The sequence below is a fragment of the Gavia stellata genome, chromosome Z (assembly GCF_030936135.1).
Source record: "Gavia stellata isolate bGavSte3 chromosome Z, bGavSte3.hap2, whole genome shotgun sequence".
Taxonomy (NCBI): Eukaryota; Metazoa; Chordata; class Aves; order Gaviiformes; family Gaviidae; genus Gavia; species Gavia stellata.
Window position 1 is genome coordinate 43,477,368 of NC_082637.1, and position 20,624 is coordinate 43,497,991.

Sequence of the window (20,624 nt, forward strand, 5' to 3'; positions counted from 1 at the left end):
TTGCCAGTTTCTCTTGTGATTTATCAATAGCAGCTGCCAGCCAGGAGGTTATTATAGTTCAAGTGGAATTAATGTGGCAAAGGAAGTCTATGGGCTCAATGAACAGAAAGATAGGACTGACTTATTACCCAGGAGATGGTGATCTCACCCTCACGCAATGAATTCAGAATCAAGTTGCTCTGACAGCAAAAGGCCAGATTAGTGCTACCTCTATTTTTGCTATCAGCTCTAAACCTTTCACAAACAATACATTCAGTATTACTGACTCAGGGGGGAAACAAAAAAGAGGCTTCAGCTGTTCATTGACCTGACCTCATCATGTATAGAACAGGGTAGGAGAAAGACACATATAACAGCAGTATATTAAAAATGAAGTGTGCTGAAAGAAGTGTTGAAACAAGTCAGGTATTTAGCAAACCACTGGCTTATCATTTTTTAGCTTTATTGGGAGGTAGGAGCAAAATCCAGTTTGGTCAATAAAAGAATTTTTAAATAATGTCAAGCTTTAGTAAATCAGCATTCTATCTGCAAGCAGAATCATGTGTGGCTTAACTCAGTTTAATATGGGTAGCAGTGATTTCCAAGTTTGAAGTGTGATAAAAAAGCACGGGTGTTTTCTGGTAAGAGCTGGAGACCATGCATGAAACAAAGACAAGAGACCACAGCAGTTTTTAGCCTTTGCAAATGGAAGAGGGTTCACAGCTCTTAATGGGTTTGAACAGGGGAGTTGCTCACATGAGGCCAAGCTGTATTCTCACCCCTTTGTTAGTTGGGGTTAGAGGGGTACTGGTAATTTGCACGCTGAAGAACCTGGGTGTCTGCCTTTTCTGATTTTCAGAGAGGAGCAAGTCTTTTTGACAGCTAATTGGCAACGTCTTGCATCTGTGTCTCTGAGCAAACCAGGTCCATGGTACTCAGGGAAACTGAGAGGTAGGAGGTGATTACTGGTATCTTAGCTAAGGTAAGTTAGATTCCCACCAAGTTTCCACAATGAGTCCAAAACTAGTACTTGGCAAAGGCAGCAGCTACTGTGACTGCTTAGGATGTGTGTGTGCTGGCTGGCTGGCCGGCCAAATGGAGAGAAAAATTTTGCTTATGCTTCATCCTTTCCCTCAGGAGATGATAGGATCTTTGTCTCTGTCCAGATGCCAATTTTCATGACACCTGTAAGAACTTAAGTGCCTTGAGACTCAATCCTGTTGACCAGTTTCAATTATATTTGACAGAAGGGTATAAAAGTTATTAGGAGAGGGCAACTAGACAGCAGGACAGAGAGTACAATTGAAAAATGTGGAATCCTAAAGAATGACACAATGCCTGCTGTAAGTACACATAAATTTTCACAGTAAAACAAGAATTAAAGCGAAGGCATAAATTGATAGATTGACAATAAATACTATGGTGGGTCTTTTTCTTTGGGACATGAGGAATTGAGGCATTGTGAAAAACTCTATAGCAACCAACGATCCTCTTGTTTTGCTCCTAAGAAACAGATTATACTTTATTATGCAATTTCCAAACCATCACAAGCATAACAAATAACTCTCAGATGATCTTCTATCATTGGCAGACTCGAAGCTGGGGAATTAAACTGATGAACTTAATCATGATGGGTGTCCATCTATCCCCCATTTCTGGGTCCTGGATAATTGCAGTAACAAGGAATTCAAACTCCTTTCTGCTTTCTCAAAAAGACAGAGAATTGATTGGAAGCGGGAGGGGATTCTACTGGACAGATCCAAACAGTCTTAAGCATTGAATCTGAATATTCACCCCAAGTTTTCACATAACAGTGATTAAGGAAAGTTGGAAAATTTTAATTTTACCATTTCATTAATATTTGAAGTACGTCATATATAGTCATATTACCAGAGTTGGAAGTGATAAAATAACAGAACAATTCCTTTTAATTAAAAAACTGAAGAGACAATAACAATATCCTACCCAGGACCTTGAAGCACTGGGAATCTTGCAAAGAACCTGTTGATTAGTAGCATGTGAGTCACTCAGCTCAGCTGAGGTATGTGGCTGTAAGAGGTTGATATGACTTTGGAGAAGTCTCAAAAAGCAAGTTGTAGAGACCTTTATTCGAAAACAAAGGAAAAGGAATGCAGATAAAAGCGGACTGACCGTGGTGGTAGCACATGTCAGAAGGTATACCATGATGAGAAATAAAAGAAAAAAGAAATGCTTATTTGCAAAATCCTTGCAAGAACTGTTGTATCAGGGTAAAATGGGGATTATTGGATTAAGACTAGCAAAATTGTGGTACAACTTCAAAAAAAAGTGATGTATATCTGCATAACAGCTTCTTTAATGTCCTGATGTAGATAAATAGTACCTGCAGTGGTAATAAGTTAATTATTATAGGAAAAATTAGATAACAGACTTTTGGAACTGCGCATCTCAAAAGCAGCAGGACACCATCCTTTCCCTCAAGATGGGCTGAAAAATTAGTCCAAGATAGTGGAGGACTTTTATCTGACTGTTTTCACAGGGATTAATTCATCACAACTGGATTTCTCACACCATACTTTTTCCAGCTGGCACGCTGTGGTTTCTGTTTACTAGATTCAGAAATGTCTTGTCTCATAATCCTCCAGTCCTCATGTATAATCCTCTGCTCAGCTCAAATGTTTCTTGATTGTATTGGATGTTATCACATCCTATTGACCATCTGTGTATGCAGGTATCTCCGGGGGTGTTCATTCTTTTGTAATTAACAGCTTATTTGATTCAATGGTTAATGGAGGTCAGGACGTGTGGGGTTTTGTCATTTTGGTTTGGATGGGTTTTTTCTCTTTTAACATTGCTCTTTTCATTACTTCCAGATACGAGTATGTACTAACAATTTTGTTATTCATCTGTATTTCAGGATGCTTGATTGACTTTACTTAGGTTTGTAATGGTTTCAATATGTATTTTCTTTTCATTTTGGAAGATGCATGAAAATTTTCACCTTGTTTGGACATTCCTTAATTGTTAAGGAATGTGTTCTCTCTATTAGAATTTAATGGAAGGTCTTAACTAAGTTTCTAATGCTTTGAAAACCAGTTGTTTCTTGTTATTACAGTTATCTTGAAGCAACTCATTGGTTATGTTATGCTAACCATACACCTTCTGTTATCGCAGTCTTCAGCTCTTGCTTGGGCAAATTTCTGCAGTCACTTTCATAGTTTGCTATTTGTTATAGAAAGACCTATTCACCTCAGAATAGCACAGGTCTATTGTGGGGTGGAAATCCCAGTGCTACAAGCAATTATGCATTAATTGATGGTAAAAATACTGGGACAGATCCTGAAGCAATTTATGTTTTACCTGGAAAAAAATGAGGTATTATTTACTTTTGGGTTTTGACTCTTCAGGAAATGATATCTCATACAGTTAAAAATAGCTATGTGCTGTGAGAGCTAGTATCTCCCTTTTCCTTTCCTTTTTTTTTTTAATAGAGAATAAAATGCTATTGGAACTTCTCATAAACTCATGATTCCAGACGTGAAATCTTAAGAAAATCACCAAATGTTACAAGACAGACACGAAGCCCACAAAAAATGGAAACATTGTGGAAACATAAAATGAGTGAGTTTTCCATGTTATGTCATCATTTGTATGTTCACTCATTTCTGCAAAGCTGCCAATATCATAGGCAGACAAAATGCTTTTCTTATTCAAAAAGGCTGGTCCAAACTGGTGTCAGAAGAAATGGCAGAGTTTATACCAGCTCTATTATGTATTTGCGAATAAATACTCCTGGCCATCATTGGCATTGATTTAATTTTCTCAGTGTTTATAAGAAAACCTTTGTAAAAACGTGGTAGAATAAAAAGAAATTCTACTTCTAACTCCTGCAATATGAATTTTGAGAGTGCCACAAGAGAATAAATCACATCAGAATAGATTGATTTTCTTTGGAAATATCCCTACAGAGCATCAGGATGGGCCATAACACCGCCTGAATTCAAGTCATTGATATCAGTGCAAAAAGGATCTTGTTCAAGAGGTTTTAAATATAATGATCATATTGTCAACCTTTATAATGTAAATTTCATGACAATTTGAGCTTTGCAGCAAATGCTGTCTTGTCAAATCCATTTCTTGAAATATATATTACGGAAATGCGTTTTTGCTTAGAAGGAGCATTCAAGGAATTAATGAAACTCTTCTTTCTCTGTTGCTTTTCATTTAAGGCACTAGCCTTTGCTGTTGCTGAAATGGTAACTGAAGAGCATACTGCAGGTAATGGGCTAAACAACACAAGTTGATATAATCCTAAAAAATTTTGAACAGTATGACATTTAACTAAAGAAGGCAAAGCACTGACCTCCTGACCTCATCCATCTGCAATGGGACAGGTTCACAAATTCCTTTTGCTGAATAGCAAACACTAATCTTTCTCTGGATCTTGAGCCAGCTGCTGAAATGACTTGTCATAGACTCATGAACTCCTCATACGTTCCATTTGCTCCCTGTTTTTTTTTTGTTTTCTGAGGCTGGAGGTGTATGTTTCTTTTCCCTAGCTCACTTGTAAAATACTGTCTGATAGTCATGTTTGTGGGTTGAGCTTTCCCGTTTGGGATGCTTCTTTTATCTTTTATTTTTTCTTATTTTAATTTTTTACTGATTTTGGCCACTTGGCTGCTAAACTGTGATTGGTCACATATGGATGTCTTTCTCTTTTATGAGTGTGGAGTGGGTTTCAGTGACTTTCTTCTTTATCTATGTGTTTTTCTCAGCCCATCTCTCTGGCTCTGTGTGTGCTCAAGAAATATTGGCTGTTATTACACCATTGCCTTCACAAAAATGATGATTTTCTTTTCCCTGATACATGTGCTTTGATTTTCTGATATTCTCTTTTGGTCTGCTGACCATATTGTACACCTGCATGCCTTTAGATGTGGAGATCCTTAGGAGCTCATCAGAACAAGAATTAGCTTGGACTTCATGGACCCCACAGCATGCAGTGCCTGAATAATGTTAATCTTTAAAACATTTATTCTTTAATAAAATTACTCCCACAAGTAACTGAATATTCAAATTTGCTACTGTTTTAGGTCTTGAGCATGCAGAGATTGAGGTAATAGTAAAAATATATTGACTTTTCTTGAGCAAAATCAGACCTTTAGTAAGATTCTGTGGCTGGGCAGGTTCTGCCAAAGGGTTAAGTAGTTTGGAATTAACAGGTGAGTAAATATAAAATGGAAGAGTAGCATTCAGGTGCCCACAGGCTTTAGCTTCTTAGCATTGTGGGCTGTGACGCTGATGTTTATTGCACTCTTAGAGTGGGTGCCACATGCTATATTCAGATGTTGGTGTTTCTTCTAATTTGCACTGTGCACTTCAGATACATTCCAGCTTTATTTTATATTTTATTGTATATTGCTACTTATTAGGCTATGGTTCTTTATTTTTAGTTCTGAGAATACATAGATAAATTTTCATAAGATTACAAATTTATGCATTTTATTTTTTTTGTAATAACCCAATGCACAAACACTAATTAACAGAATTAAAGCTTTAACCCTGCTTGAGCAAAGCACAGGAAACAGACCTATGAGTGATCCTATTTACTAAACCATGGTGATCTTTAAAGTTAAGTGCTTGCTTAAGATTTTTACAGGATTGTGTACCTTAACAGTCATCTCTTCTCCCAGCCACCTTTTAAGTTTCTTTCTTTCAAAATGCTAATAAGAATAATAACACCTTATACACTCACACCTTATACACTCACTGAGGAACACAAAACATAAAATATTAACCAAAAAAAGGATAAAGCACAGGTTAACTGGAAGTGGGTACCTGACTTCACAGGCCAGTCACAACTTCTTTGCTGCACGTCATCCATTACCAGTATTTTGTTTATTTCAGTGTGAAGTCCTTTGCAACAAACTCTTACCTTCCTGAAGAAATGAAGTGTCTAATATATTGAAATAAAATCAATAAATCAAGTATGATAATAGATGTTTAAATGAAGTAGTAAACTGCTGGTAAATGTCGATATGATACCTAACACATAACTTCCTATTTAGCTAATTAATTTTAGCCCCTGTAGGAGCCTGTTTATTTTTAAACAAACTGCAGTGTTTTAAATATTCTGCGAGAAATCTATTGTTACGAATGTTAGCTCTCTTGTAACTGATCTTAAAGACAAGTTTAATTTTAATGTTAGAGTGATTAAAATATGAACCTAGATGTTCAAGACATGGAATGCATGGTATGAATTTAGAACAAGACACAAGAAGTCCTTGTCTTCTGGTGATGACAAAAAAGTAAAGTGGTGAGACATCACAGGCTGGCAATTCATGCCAGCTGATACATGAGGTAGTATCAAAGTACCTGCTATTCACTGGCTCATTCTCTGTTCACAAGCATAGTGCCTAGTTGGATTAGTACAAACAGAATGGAATGATGAAGTATGAAATCATTCATGAACTCTGAGATTTATTTGAAACCTAAGTTTCTCAGACTGGGAAGCAACATATGCCACAACAAAATGAAGCATCATGGTTATGGAAGAATGGAATTTACTAAGATATGAAAATAGCATTTTGCAGTATTTAAATTAGTTGTCTTTATGAAAGCTGAAGTTATCCAAATGGCGAAAGTACTGTGTACCTTTCTTGGTATTGCTGAGCACCCCCAGTTTGTCCTGGATGCTTAACTGGATTAATGTTCTCTCAGTATTAGATCCACAGTTATCAATATCCACCATTTTAACATGAAAATCTCATTGCCAAAAGCAGGAAAATAATAGCTGTGGCATTTTATAGTATACATTTTACACCATTGTTAGTAAATGTAAGAATAGAGGAATGAAAGAGTGAACAAAGCCTTCAGAAATCACTAATGAACGGATTGGCATGAAGTATTCACTGACTTAAGTATAACCATTGAATTTCTTGCTCATAATGGAGAAGGCAAAGCAATTAACAAGCCAAAGGTTTTTGTTATGGGTTCATCCATTTCAACATGCACTGCCAAGATTTTCTTAGCTAATTTAAAGTACTGTTCACAACATAGACGAATGATATTTTCATTAGCATTAAGAGATAAGATATTTGAAAAGTTATTCCTAATACTTTTCATGGGTGTTTGCCAAGTGTCATCATGTTCATTACAAAATGAGGATCAGTAAGACCAGCTTCAATGAACCAAGCAGGAAATGGGTGAGATCTTCACGATCTGCTGCAAAGAGCTATCTGTGTTAAAAGGAGCTGTTCTTCCTATGCTCATTTAACAGATTTGAAGAAATTATGCTGTATCTAATGGTTTAATGTCTTGTCTATAAAAAAATCACAATTAAATCACTGAGGGCTGAGTTCACAATACAATGATATGGTGTAGGCATTCCTGCACTAGTTTCAAAATGTTTACACAGAATCCTCTTTAAGAAGAAAATACCATAATTCCAAGTTGGAGAGCTATGATTCCTCTCTTCTGCCTAAATTAAGAGTCTTTTTCTCTGTTTCCCCAAAATGCCATAATGTCTACAGCTGTATGCGTGTGAAGGGCATCATAATAATTGTGGCAGCCCTCTCACTAGTAGATATATTTGAATCCCTTCAAGAACAGGAGGTGTGTGAGAAATCAGGTCATCTGACTGAACTTATCTTCGTCCTAAATCTAAATATGCTCTGTATAGGTGAATAATATCACCTTTTTCACCTGTGGGTATTACTTAACAGGACAGTAGCCACAGCAGTATTTCTGAAGCCACTATTTTAGAAGCAAAAGAATAATACTGAAAAAACCACCTATTGAATAGGGCTTTTCTGGGAACATTCATTTTGAAGAATGCTCGGTTTGAAAACCCTGAGCAAGCTTTGGTATGGACAAAGTGTCCTGAAGTCTATAGCAAAAGCAGTCCCCAGCATACATACAAGGACATTTGGAAATTTCTCTGTGGAAGACTTAAGCATCTGTAGACTTCAACATTTTAAGGTAAGATATAAGTTTTAAGGCACTGATTCTCAGATACCTAAATTCCATTTTACACATTAAAGCCAACTTTGGATTATAGCTCTCATCTCTCTCTGCACTAAAGCCTTTTACTTCTACAATGGGGATAAGCGTACTTTTTTCCTCATGGAAATGTGAGCATGGCTGCATGAAATATAGTTCTTAATTACCACATCATGGGGTCATGTAGCTGCCTAAGTTCACTTGCACTTTCACCTCCAGATGGCAATACATACAAAACTGCAAGTGTTTAAGAAGTCTCAGAACAAAAGTAGGACTAAAGCTTTAATGGACAAAGACATTCTTTAGTGAATTCAAATAATGTTTTACTTCTAATTGACTTAGAAGTAGTGAAAAGAGCTTTATTTATAGTTCTTAAGATAATACCCTCTTGGTTATCTTCCAGTAGCTGGACAGCAGCATATTTACCCCAAAAGGTGGTAATCTGAAATGAATCTAATTTTTTATTCTCTTTTGTGATACCACTTAGTGGCCGTCCTGGCAGCCTCCTGCTCTCCAGTCCTATAGGCTCATACACAGTGCTGTAGAAAGGCACATACCTGTGGGAGGACAGAGGATGACCTCTCCTCTGACAGGAGCAAGAACAGGACTTGGTAAGGTCACCAGGAGAGAGGCACTCCAGAGCAGAGGGTGTCCCTCACATCCTCAGGAGCTCCAGGGAAAGATAAGCACACAGATCCTCATCAGCTACCCTGAATAGGGCAGTGCAAAGAGGTAACATCCTGGTGCAGAAGGTGAGTGGCTCATGGTGAAGGGCCTTGGACAGGCTCTGCCAGTCCATGCTTCGCATCCTTCAATGGTCAGTCCTGATCATGGAGGACTGCATAGTCCTTTATTCCAGAGCAATGGGATGGCAAGATTGGGCTATGCTTCAGTTGTGACCTACAGTATATAGAGCCAATGGGAGAGAGGAGGAAAGGCCATTCCTCCCTTCAGGGCCTCAGGGGACAAGGAGGACAGACAGCAATTCTAGTGTTTCCATAGTGGTCCTTACCACATCACACAGGCACAGGGCAGGAGATCCCCACAGTTGAAGCCTCGTCAGCTTTGCCCTTGGCAGCAGACGAAAATTTCCCTGCACAACAGTTTTAAGGCAAAGGCTAACAGCACGTGAGGTTGTCTTTCTATACAGCTTACTGGTGTGTTTGCAAGGTGCCCACAGGGCAGGTAAGTAAGCAATAGGATGCAGGAGTAGGCAAAGCTTGTGTTTTAGCAAATGATGGGATAGCCCCAGCCTCATAGCAAGCTCTTGCTCGTATGAAACCCAGGTGCAAAGTTTCACCTTAAGACACTCTAATTTGGACACAAGGGATATCACTCAGCTCATGTGCCCTCTTTCCTGAGAATGAATAACCAACACTCAGCCTAATTTTGGTAGCTGGCATGGGAACTTCTAAATTGTAACAGCCATGCCCTATTATCTGGTGATAGCTCTGCCCAGAAAATCCATGGTATTGTGTCTGAGGTTATCCCAGCAATTTTAGTTAATTTTAGCATCTGTAGACAGAAGCTGAAACTTCCAAGTACAAAAAGAGAGTCTGACTATATAAATAAGCTTTATAGATGCATGAACTGAAGTGAGACCGAAATTCTAATTCTTTATATATTGCATCCAATAATTGGAGTTTTACACCATTTCTATCAAAAACAGTTTTTCTATTTTACAGTTTCATTGTAAAATATAAAATTTCATTTTCTCAGGCTTTAGATCCTTTCATAAACGAGTAAAAGTTTACCTCATGAAATCTCCATACACATTACACTCTATCTATAAAACCTCCATATGATAAAACCAATAATATGCACCCAGAAACAGCTCTGCACCATCCATTTTCCCAGTGATTTCTCCAGGGCCTCCTGAGTACCGCTTTTGAAAATGAAAGCAACTACCAAGGTGCCCAAACTAAGGTTTTGAAGTCTTGTTATCTGGTATCCGGGTTTTAATATCTTGCTCAGACTTTTTAGAGATTTTAAACTTATATACAATAAGTTAAGATTACTCATATTTAGCCATTTTTGAGACTTCATTGCAAAACTGAGAACAGTGTTCTTCCTAAAATCAGGAAGCAAAAGATTTTTGGTGAGAAAGAGAAGTTTGAAAGCCATTGCATGGGTGAAAGAATACAAATTAAAAGGCGTCAGTCAAAGTTACAGCTGCATGCAGGATAGCCTTAGCTGAAATCAGGAAGTTCAGACTGCTTTAAATAATTTAAAAATATCAAACCCAATTTCTTCAATCTGCATTTCATGGATAAGTGGTCTACTGAAATCAAGTTGTAACTTCATGAATGCATTGATCAGGCTAAATTGATGCTGCCTCTGGAATCCCATCTTCCTCCTTATCTTGGCTACTTACTCTTGCCCTGAATGTGAGCAGAAAGTTAACCTAGTAAAAACAAATCATTATTTTTCAGCCAGTGATCTGGCTCGCTACCCAGTGAGACAGGGATGAGCAGCCAAGAAAAGAGTATTTTGGACTACTTCTTTCAGCAATAGTGGTGACTTGCATTATTTGTCAAACTATGGCCTTAGCAAATTTTTGGATAGCTGCAGCTCACTCTGAACTGATGCAGAGCTAGAGCGTTTCATTAGGGATTTGCCTGCTTCTTTGCTCCAGTTGAGGAACTCTGAACCCAAATGCTCATCCACTTCTCTCAGTCATATCAACTGGTCTCATGTCAGATGTTTCACAATCTTGTTGTAGCAAGAAAATGTACAGTTTCAAACTCTAGGCAAATGTCAAGTTTCAAACTTCAGGCATCAAACCTGTGTATTTTTGCTCCATATTAAAAAAGAGAGCAGTCATGGTTTTAAATGAGAATGTGAATAATTATTTTTCAGCCACATTCAACTAAAACATAGATGCAGGGAGCTTTAAAAAGAACTTACCTTCAGGCAGAGGTAAAAACTGTAAAAAATTGCAGGTCCCAAAAATGAATGTTCTGGGAAGTCATGAATATGCAAAGACAAATAAGTATAATACAAACTATTTTGCAATGTTAAATGTAGCAGGTGCTACCCATGAGCTTTCTATAATAATATAAAAACATTTGTCCATGAAGAAGAAAAGAGTATCAACACGGTTTTTACAAAGATTAATGGCAATAATATTTGTGAAGAAAATTTCAGTATTACTCAGATTTGTAGTGCTTTTGACTACTCATTGAAGTTTACCTCAGCAGCTGCTGTCTGTTCTCTGCTTTAACATCTGTCTTTCCTACACTTGATAGTTGTGTAGAAAGTTTATTTTTACTGTGCCCCATTTCTTCTTTTTTATGTGGTGGCATTCAAATATTTTTTTAATTTGCAATAGTGAAACAAGTAATTTCATAAGTTTAAAAAAAAAAAAAACCAACAAGTTTTTTTCTGCCTAAAAAAATTGGGGAATTATAAGGTGTTTTTTTCTATAAATCTATCTTTACATGAGTAAACTGTGAAAGCTTACATGAGTAAGCAATGAACTGTTTGGGCTGAAGAATTGCTGTAGGAGAATTCCTTTCCCTACAGAGGTAGTCTTGGGCCGGTACAGATGTGGGACTAAGTCTCTTCTCCCAGGAAATGAGCTGCTAGTGGGGGCCAAGAAAGCAGCCTTCTCTGGTCTGTAAGTAAATACTGTGCAGATGTCAGAAAGGCACGATCACAAACTGATGAAGGGTCTTTGTGCAAAAGAAGTTCAGACCTGTGATTCTTTGGGGAGGAAAAAATGCCTTGGTATAGAAAGAAAAGAAGTTAGTTACGGAAAATCTACAACTGAAAGAGGCTGAAGACTGTCACCAGCCAGGTGGTCCAGGTATCCTAATCCTTCTGTGAATGTGTCTGTCCAATAAATGTGAGCTGGTTGGGAGACTTCTGTAGAGAGGCTGCTGTGCTGAAGCGGTCAGAGTAGTTCAAGATGCTTCCTTAATATGGGATCTTTGCACTGGCATCATTTTCATAGCAAACCAAAATTAATCGCTCCACCCTTTCCTGTGTGGTGTACAAATTTTCCTCGGACTAGCTGAAGCTGATCTCCTCTCTGCTTTCAGAACTTCTGTCCTATTGCAGCTACTGCAGCTGCAGCTACTTCCATGAGTGAATTTCCTGGAGCGCAGGACTTCACAAGGCCTGAATTGGGTATTTGTAGATAGTGCAGGGAGATAACTACTATTTTCTTTCAGTACTTTAAATCAATGAGGCACTATTATTTCATGAAGTTAAATGGGAGCTGTCTATATTTGACTTATATAAAATTTATTTGAGAATCCAAGTTTATATGTTTGCTGTGTATCGGTACAATAACTTTTTTAATAGCTACATCAAGTAAATGCATCATTAGTGTTTTGTTTAAAAAAAAGTCTTTTAAAGAGACAAATCCAGATGAGAAAAAAAAATTATCATCTTTATTTTGAATGGACTGTATAGCATCCCTTTCTCTGGAGGAAACGCAAGGATGAAACCTTGTTTTTCTTTTGAGTCTGGTCCACATTCTGCACTTGAGTGTAGGTGGCTATCACTGCACTGTAGTGGGCTGCTTCATGCTGGTTTAGATGATCCAAGCTGCATTTCTGCTCCCTGAGTGCCGATGGTGGCTCAGGCTTGACCTGAAACAAGATCCGGTGAGATACTGTAAAGGCATCAATGTCATTTGGTACCTACTGGTGAAACAGCAATCAATGGCCTTGTCAAAGTCTATGCATGGTCACTGCACTCTAAGCATAGATGTAATTTTGGGAATGCTCTAACAGAAAGGCAATGTTGTTGTGGAGCATTGTACTGTAAAAATCTTTTCTTTCCTTATCTGCTGGAACAAGTTTTCCAGTGGAGGTATTACCTTATAATAAGAAGAACCCTAAACATATGGAACATATGGTAAATCTACAGGATACTATTTAGGATTTTATTTCTAATTAAACTTTAGCAGTGTTTGAGCCTAAATCTCATTATTAGTTAACAGGATTTGCCAATTAAACTTACATACACTGGAAATATTTTCTCCATTTTAAAGTATAGTCTTTGTACATTGCTAATTTATTCTAGTGTCTTGAATTTTTTAGGGGGTGGGGCTAACCAAGGATATTTTTAGCAGCATTGTAAATTAATGCATTAAATTTATTCAATTAATAGATGTTTTAATGGGTTGGACAATTCTATCATTAACCTGAGTATTCATTCATTTTTGGTTTTTTTCCCTCATTAAACATTCTTTAAGAGGATTTCACTTGAGTTAGAATATTTAAATTACTGGGCAATAAATCTATTCTTTTAATGAGTTTATTCCTGTTTTAAGGTATTAATTAAAGCTGGTTGTGGAAGAGATAGATACAGTAAATGGATAAAGTAGTGTCCAGGCAAAAGGTTAAGGATTTGCTGTCATTATACGAAATGAAGCTCTTTCTGGAGACACCTCATTAATGGAAAAACTTTCCTCTCTACATGCACCAACAAGAAGTTCATTACTCAGTGAACCTCTGCTTATCAGGGATTTTTAGTTCTTTTTTCTTTTAAAAGCGACTTTATCCTCTAGTAACTAACACATCCATGCCTGTGGTATAAGCTTGGCTTAGCAGTGTGAAATAGTCATGGATTCAGAGTGTTTAGCCAACAGATTTCCTCACTGGACAGAGTGGGAGGGTGGAAAAGTAAAGGACAACATCAGTGGAGAGACAGATGAACTTTCAAAGTGAAAAAAACTTACAAATTTAATTCACAGACTGGGAATGGAAATGTCATTGCCTCACTCAGAGGGTTAATCACTTTCTAATTTAAACTGGCAAATTTTATAATGACACTGTGAAATTAGCAGCATTTTATTGTGTTAATTATCTGCAGGACACTACATCATTACTTCTAATAAATGTAAATGAGATTGCCTCTCCTAGGACAATATAGAGGCAAGGTGAATTTTTATTGGCTATTTACTGGATTTGAGACAAATTGTTTCTTCCCCCCACCCCCATGTAAAGCACATTCAATATGGTTTACTGCACTGCCTTGTTTTCTGTGCATTTTAGTCAATAAGGTATACAGGGTGATTTTTAAAGGTCAGCTGCTTGCTCGTTTGAGCTAATTTTCACTTAAGGCAAGGCTGATCGTAAAAATCACATCAACTGTATTAGAACTAGGATGTAGGATTGTAGAGTCTAAGTATATCAATAATTAAATATTCAACTTTTTTTGACAGACTCAAAATGCCTACTAGCATGTGCCTTTGTCAAAACAGACAAGAGAGTGCTTTTCCAGTAGGCCTGTCACTCAGCATGCTTGCTGATGCCATGTTAGGCAATGCAATGAATGACGTAAGAGGCATTTACAAAACTTTGCTACGAAGGAAATGAGCGGAGCATTCTGCTTTGGCAGAAAACTCTTTTCAGCCAAAGACATATTAAACTATCAGACAACAGAAAATACAGGTTCCGCACCCATAATGTGCAAAATTCACAAATGTGAAACCAGAGTCAGAGTCCCTTTCTGTATATACACTTTTCTTTACCCAAAATGTATACAGATTAATTACAGTAGTTAGGTGATCTGAGGTTTTTTTGGTTTGTTTTGGTTTGGGGTTTTTTTTTTGGTGTTTTTTTTTTTGTTTGTTTGTTTTTTGTTTTTGTATCTTTGCCATTATATCAAGATCCACATTCCTAATCTCTGTATGTAAGGACTGAGCATGTCAAGGGAAAGGCTAATATTTTCCAAGGTAGGATTTGCAAAGATGTTTCTGAACTTTTGAATGCTTATCTGGTCCTCCTGGCTACCATTATTTTCAGTTTGTGTAGAGAATATCTGGGGAAAGGAAATAAAATCTGAAACAAAACATCTGCCAATCAGAGAATGAGAAAGTACATTGATAGCACAGCCCCCTAAAAGAGTTTGGTGTATTTCTGGACCACAATCACTTCCCTCCAAATCGCTATCTTTACATGACGCCACTGAAACATGACTCCATAGGTTTTCCTGATTAGTTAGTAATCCTGCCTTGATGCTTGCTGCACTCTGAGCAAAGACATCTCTAAACATAGATGTGAAACAGCCTAAGACTTGAATCTGCTGTCTGCTAATGATACTCATGATTGCTTTATTGATTGCCTGTGAGAATAATGGCTGGTCATGAATCTTTTGTGATGTCTCTCTTTTTTGGTGTCATTACATAGGTAAACATTTCCCAAGTTGCCATGCTTTTTATGATGGCCTCCTTGCACCCATCCAGATGGGTCATGGCTCACCGTACCCAGTTCCCCAGGAATAACCTCCTTAAGCCTTTTCCCCTTGAAAGCATCTGTAAGCAGTTGAAGGTCATGATTGTTCACTTGCAAGATCAATATACCATTAAATTGTGACAAAAAGCACTACCAGACTATTAAGTCTTCAGTCATACCCTCAATAATCCTGATAAAATGATGAGCTATTTTAACCTCACAGTGGCTGTTAACAGTTGCTTGAAAACCCATCCCAGTAAGAGACCATTGAGATAAACTTTATGGAAATTCTGCTTTTCAGATATTTTTGCCCTACACAATCCACCTTATTTTCTTTGCACCCTTGTCTGTATTGAATTGAAGAGCCACACACCACCACTCAAAATCGAGGTGGAGTACGAGGTTCAACAGAAACCATTTTGATAATGTCTCCTAGTCCTGGGCTAACTTCCTGTTAGTTTGAGGCCTCCTGTAACTAAACTAGCCTCTTCTTACTAGAGAAGTGGTAACGTGTGTAGTGAACATCTGAAGATACCTTGGAATAAAGAGGTTTTTTGGGTGAAGGAGAGGCCGCTAAGGAGAAAAATGCCATTACTTTATTCACATGAAAAATCCTATTGTGGCTGACACAAAAGGAAATGCAAATAAGTTCCATTCATTATCTCTCCCCTTTACACCATACCAAAATGCAGCATATTGGACAAGATACTATACAGCCCACTGTCAGCGCATTTTTATTAAATAAGTCCCTAAAAGAGAAAGCAAACACCTGAAAACTGTCTGATGTTCTGGCAGCTGAGGAAGAAACCACTCCCTATCAGCTTTAGCCATCAGCCCTCCCTAGCCAGATCTCCCTTGATATGTTAATAGCCTAAATGTAGGAAAAGATAGGAAACAACAAAGCTTCAAGTCAATTAAGGTTTCCACTGATCTACTAGTGTATCATATGTAATGAAGGAGCCTAAAATCTCCTGGCTGTGTCCTAGATACTGTCTTAGATACCTTAATTAGGAAAAGAGACCCTGTTTTAATGGTACTAATAATCTCATCTAATTTATCTCCAGTTTTTTTAGAGGATAGGAAGAGGCAAAATTTAATGTCATTTGCACTTCCCTGACATTCCTAGTATTTCAAGTCATCAGTCTTTTACCCCAATAAAATGCTAAGGTTTCCTGAAGCACGTAAGCCCTCCTGTTAGGTGCGGTACAGTTTCTGAGGGAGAGAGGAGAAGAAGGAAGTCTAAAATAGCCTTTTGCAATTCAATAACCAGCAACAGAACACTGAATAAAGCGATGGAATAAATACACTTCCCACTAACGTGGAAGACAGTGTCACAAAAGGCACTGGAGCTGGCCAGAGGCTGGCTCTCCACCAAAGGGAGAGTCTGCATCCTGTGCAGTCATACCTTGGGGAAGAGATTGGTAGAATTTGATAGCCTGAACTCTAACCAAAATTGCAGCTCAATTTTTTTTTCTTCTTTTAATACACAATGGCTTATCTAGCACTCAGATTGACAAATGAAGCCAGAATGAAACAACACATATGCCAAAAAGTTAAAATATTTATGATAATTATTATGTGCTTCCATAGCGTTGATATGCCTAATGTAACTGCTGGGCTCTGGATTCACCATACAAATCTTGTATTTAAAATTATTCAAATGTACAAAAGAACTAATCCAAAGGATTCTTTATTTCTGCCTATACAGTAGTCCCTGTACTCATTTCTGGTATTCTAAATTATGTTCTATTTTGCAAAGTCCTCTTGAAATATCTCAACCGGATGTTAAGTCAAGTATCTGGCATTGGATTGTTTCTACAAGGAAAGCTTTGTCTACAAATATTAGCAACCAAATCCCATAATAGTTTACAACATTAGCCAATACTGCTTCAACGCATGCATGAAGCAGTTTTAAAAGACTTATTACTTGTTTACTTGTCCTTTCTTTCAATCAGTGCAAGCAGCCAATTGTGAATGAGAACTTAAAAGTGTAAATTTATGCCATTCTTTATTTACATGAACAAGAGTATATTAAAACTTGCCTAAAAAGAGAAAAATATTTATGCTTGTATTTGGAGAGCTGACATACCAATTTAGCTGAACAAATTTTTTCATAAAGAAAACAAATAAGCCCTAAACTCTGTCCTTAGAGGATATTTCTGTAGGTCACAAGTAATGGAAAATGCAGTTTAAAAACCTCAGTGTAATTGTAACATAAGTAGTGTCATTGGCTAATACAGAAAAAAATTACTACTTTGCATTCCTTAAAACTTAAGTGCATATTTTACAGGAAGCCTTAATGCACTAACACTTGCTACTCAGGAACTGAAAACGTCCTGCTGTATCAGTAGTCTGTCAATACAGACAGTAATACTACTTTGTCCCATGCAGTCAAACCATAACACAGAATCACAGAATCACAGAATCATCAAGGTTGGAAAAGACCTGTAAGATCATCAAGTCCAACACAATAGAGTCAGTACACTTAAAGCCATATTGTCAGCACTTACTTTTCTGCAATCATCGTTCCTTCCTCCAGTTGTCCCATGCTTTACTGTAGATTTCTACATTTGAGTCTTAGTCTTGAAAAGATGACACTTTCCATTAGGGTCTTAATTAAAAATTAAGAAATGAAATGGAAAATGGTGACGTACATTTAACTGATAAACAAACCCTCTTTTGCTCAGAACACGTTTCTCACACTATGAGTTCAAACAATGCGGTCTTATGTACTTTTGGTACAAGGACCTTGCCTGGGGTACTGCATCCAGCTCTGGAATACTCAGTACAGGAAAGACAGGGACCTGTTGGAGCGGGTCCAGAGGAGGGCCACAAAAATGACCAGAGGGATGGAACACCTCTCCTATGAAGAAAGGCTGAGAGAGTTGGGGTTGTTCAGCCTGGAGAAGAGAAGGCTGAATACTTTTCAGTACTTAAAGAAGGATCATTAAAGAAATGGGGACAGACTTTTTAGTAGGGCCTGTAGTGATAGGACAAGGGGTAATGGTTTTAAACTAAAAGAGGGTAGATTCAGACTAGATCTAATGAAGAAATTTTTTATGATGAGCGTGCTGAAACACTGGAACAGGTTGCCCAGAGAGGCTGTAGATGTCCAATCCCTGGAAACATTCAAGGTCAGGTTGGAAGAGGCTCTGAGCAACCGGTTCTAGTTGAAGATGTCCCTGTTCATTGCAGGGGGGTTGGACTAGATGGCTTTTAAAGGTCCCTTCTATGATTCTATGATTCTGTGTACAGCCTGCTAAAGCAGAATCAAGTGATGCTTTGAATATATATTTTGTTAGCTCCATTATATCAAAGAACTCCATGTATAGCCATGCAAACTAATCGTCATTTCCTCAGATAAGCGATTGGATGTTGGCATTATTTTTGCTGGTTAGACTAAGAATTGCTTTCTAGCTCTGGCATAACAAGGCTGCTTGAGCTGTGTTATTTGCTTATTGTCTCTGTGGTAAGTTCAGCCACCTCACAAAATGCAAAGCTCTGTCCTGTCCAACTGTAACTTCTCTGCTGAAAGCACACCATCACCCCATATCTCTCCCTTTTTTTTTTTTTTTTTTTTCTATTTTTCTGGAGCTCAAGGTCATAGGTAGGGAGGAAGAATATTTGCTGCTAGTTCCCTTCTCTTGGTGGAAGATCACAGGTCACCAGCTTTGTTCCTGCTCTTCTGCAATGGACAGGTAAGGGTCAGGTGAGGATGCCTAATGTGCAATGGTTCCTCTATGTCCTTTACGTCTCCTTTTAATGCAGCACAGGAGAACACATAACTGGGACATCTTTCTCCTTCTCCAAAGAAAAAGGACACAGTGCCAACTGGAAAAAGTAGAGGAACATGAATTGCATAACAAACCTCATTTTTTTGTCAACTTCTCACTTAGACAAACAGTCAGCTAGGAAGATAACATGATACCACTGATGAATAACTGAATGGAAATGGGTAGAAGGGTTTTTAGGACTATTTCTGTTAGACACAGTTTTATTCAATGATGTTGCTTTTTGGCTGAACAAATTCTCATTGAGCACCTTTTTAGCAGCAGGCAAACCTCAGAGTCTTCAGGATTTTGCAGTACTTCTGAAACATTTGATAGTGTCATTCAAAGTAGAGTCAGAGAAAATGCTACTTTTTTTTTTTTTTGTTGTGTGCTTTATTTCAAACGTAAAAGGCACGTCGATTCTTTGTATTAGGAGAGACGCTTCCATATGCTATCCTTCTAAAACTCAAAATGTGTCTATTACAGGTATACAGCGTATGTGTGCCTATGTTTGTGTGCATGGAAAAAAACATAAAAAATGCAAGAAGATACTGCTTTTGTTTTTTATCCAAACATTCCTCAGTTTAATTTCTCATTACATCAATAATCTCTTGATTTTTATGTCATTTTTTTTGGAATAAGAAATGGTGCATGGGAGAAGAAATTCTACTGTCATCAGTTGAATACCAAACTATGCTTGCTTCTTTCTTTGAGGATAACTTAAAAAAAATAAAAATAAAAAATCCCTTTTTTCAACTTCTTTCTTTAAGGCAAAAAGTATTAACATTTTATCTAGCATTGTACTGCATCCATAACTACAGCCTGCTAAAGATGGATTCATTTCACAATCTCATCTGCATTGCTAAACAATATTTGAAACAGAGCATAGTTCCCTTGATATAAAATAACACTATCACCCCCCCCCCAAATGTGAGCAGCTTCTTGTTTCCAAAAGACTAAAATAATTATTACAGTAACCTAAAAATCTGCTGACTCAGTACTTGATTTGAATGCTGATTGGATCTCTAATGAGCTAAAAGTGCATCTTTGAAAATTGGCTATCTCTGAGAAAAGTAATTAACAAAAAAAATGTAGCTGTACATACATTAGCTCAGTGCAGAACCCTAACTGGATCGATTTTGCAACTGGGGAAATCTGCTGTGTGATAATATCACCATGCTGCTCTCTGTTTATTTAGAAGTGCAAGTCCTGAGTAGTAAAGTAGGTGGATATCATTGACAAGTGGCTGTGATCTAGCTCCTAGCAGGCTTGTCCTAGTCCATTGAAAAACAACAGTGCCACGTGGCAAAAATCGACACGATTAGAGCTCTCTACTCAGCAGAGTGCCAGGTTGGAATAACAGTGATATATTAGAGATCAGGTCTGAGATTCATTTACTGAACTGTGAAGGAAGGTTATCCTGATGTCCACTCTACCCTGTGTTATATACGGGTGAGTTCGCTTCAGTTAAAGTAAGAAATGATCCAAATAATCACCCCTTCCTTCAATCCAAACAAATAGCATCTGAAGAAACATCCCTGTCACAAAAGAGCAATCAGTTCCTAGCTTGCTCCCTCTGGAAAAACAGCAGTGCTGGTAAGTATGGGAATCAAATATTTTTTTTTTAAATAATGTACATAGTAGCCTACACCTAGTCTACAGCCTTCCAGTTTACTCACTTTATGTAAGAACTGTGTCACTTCTC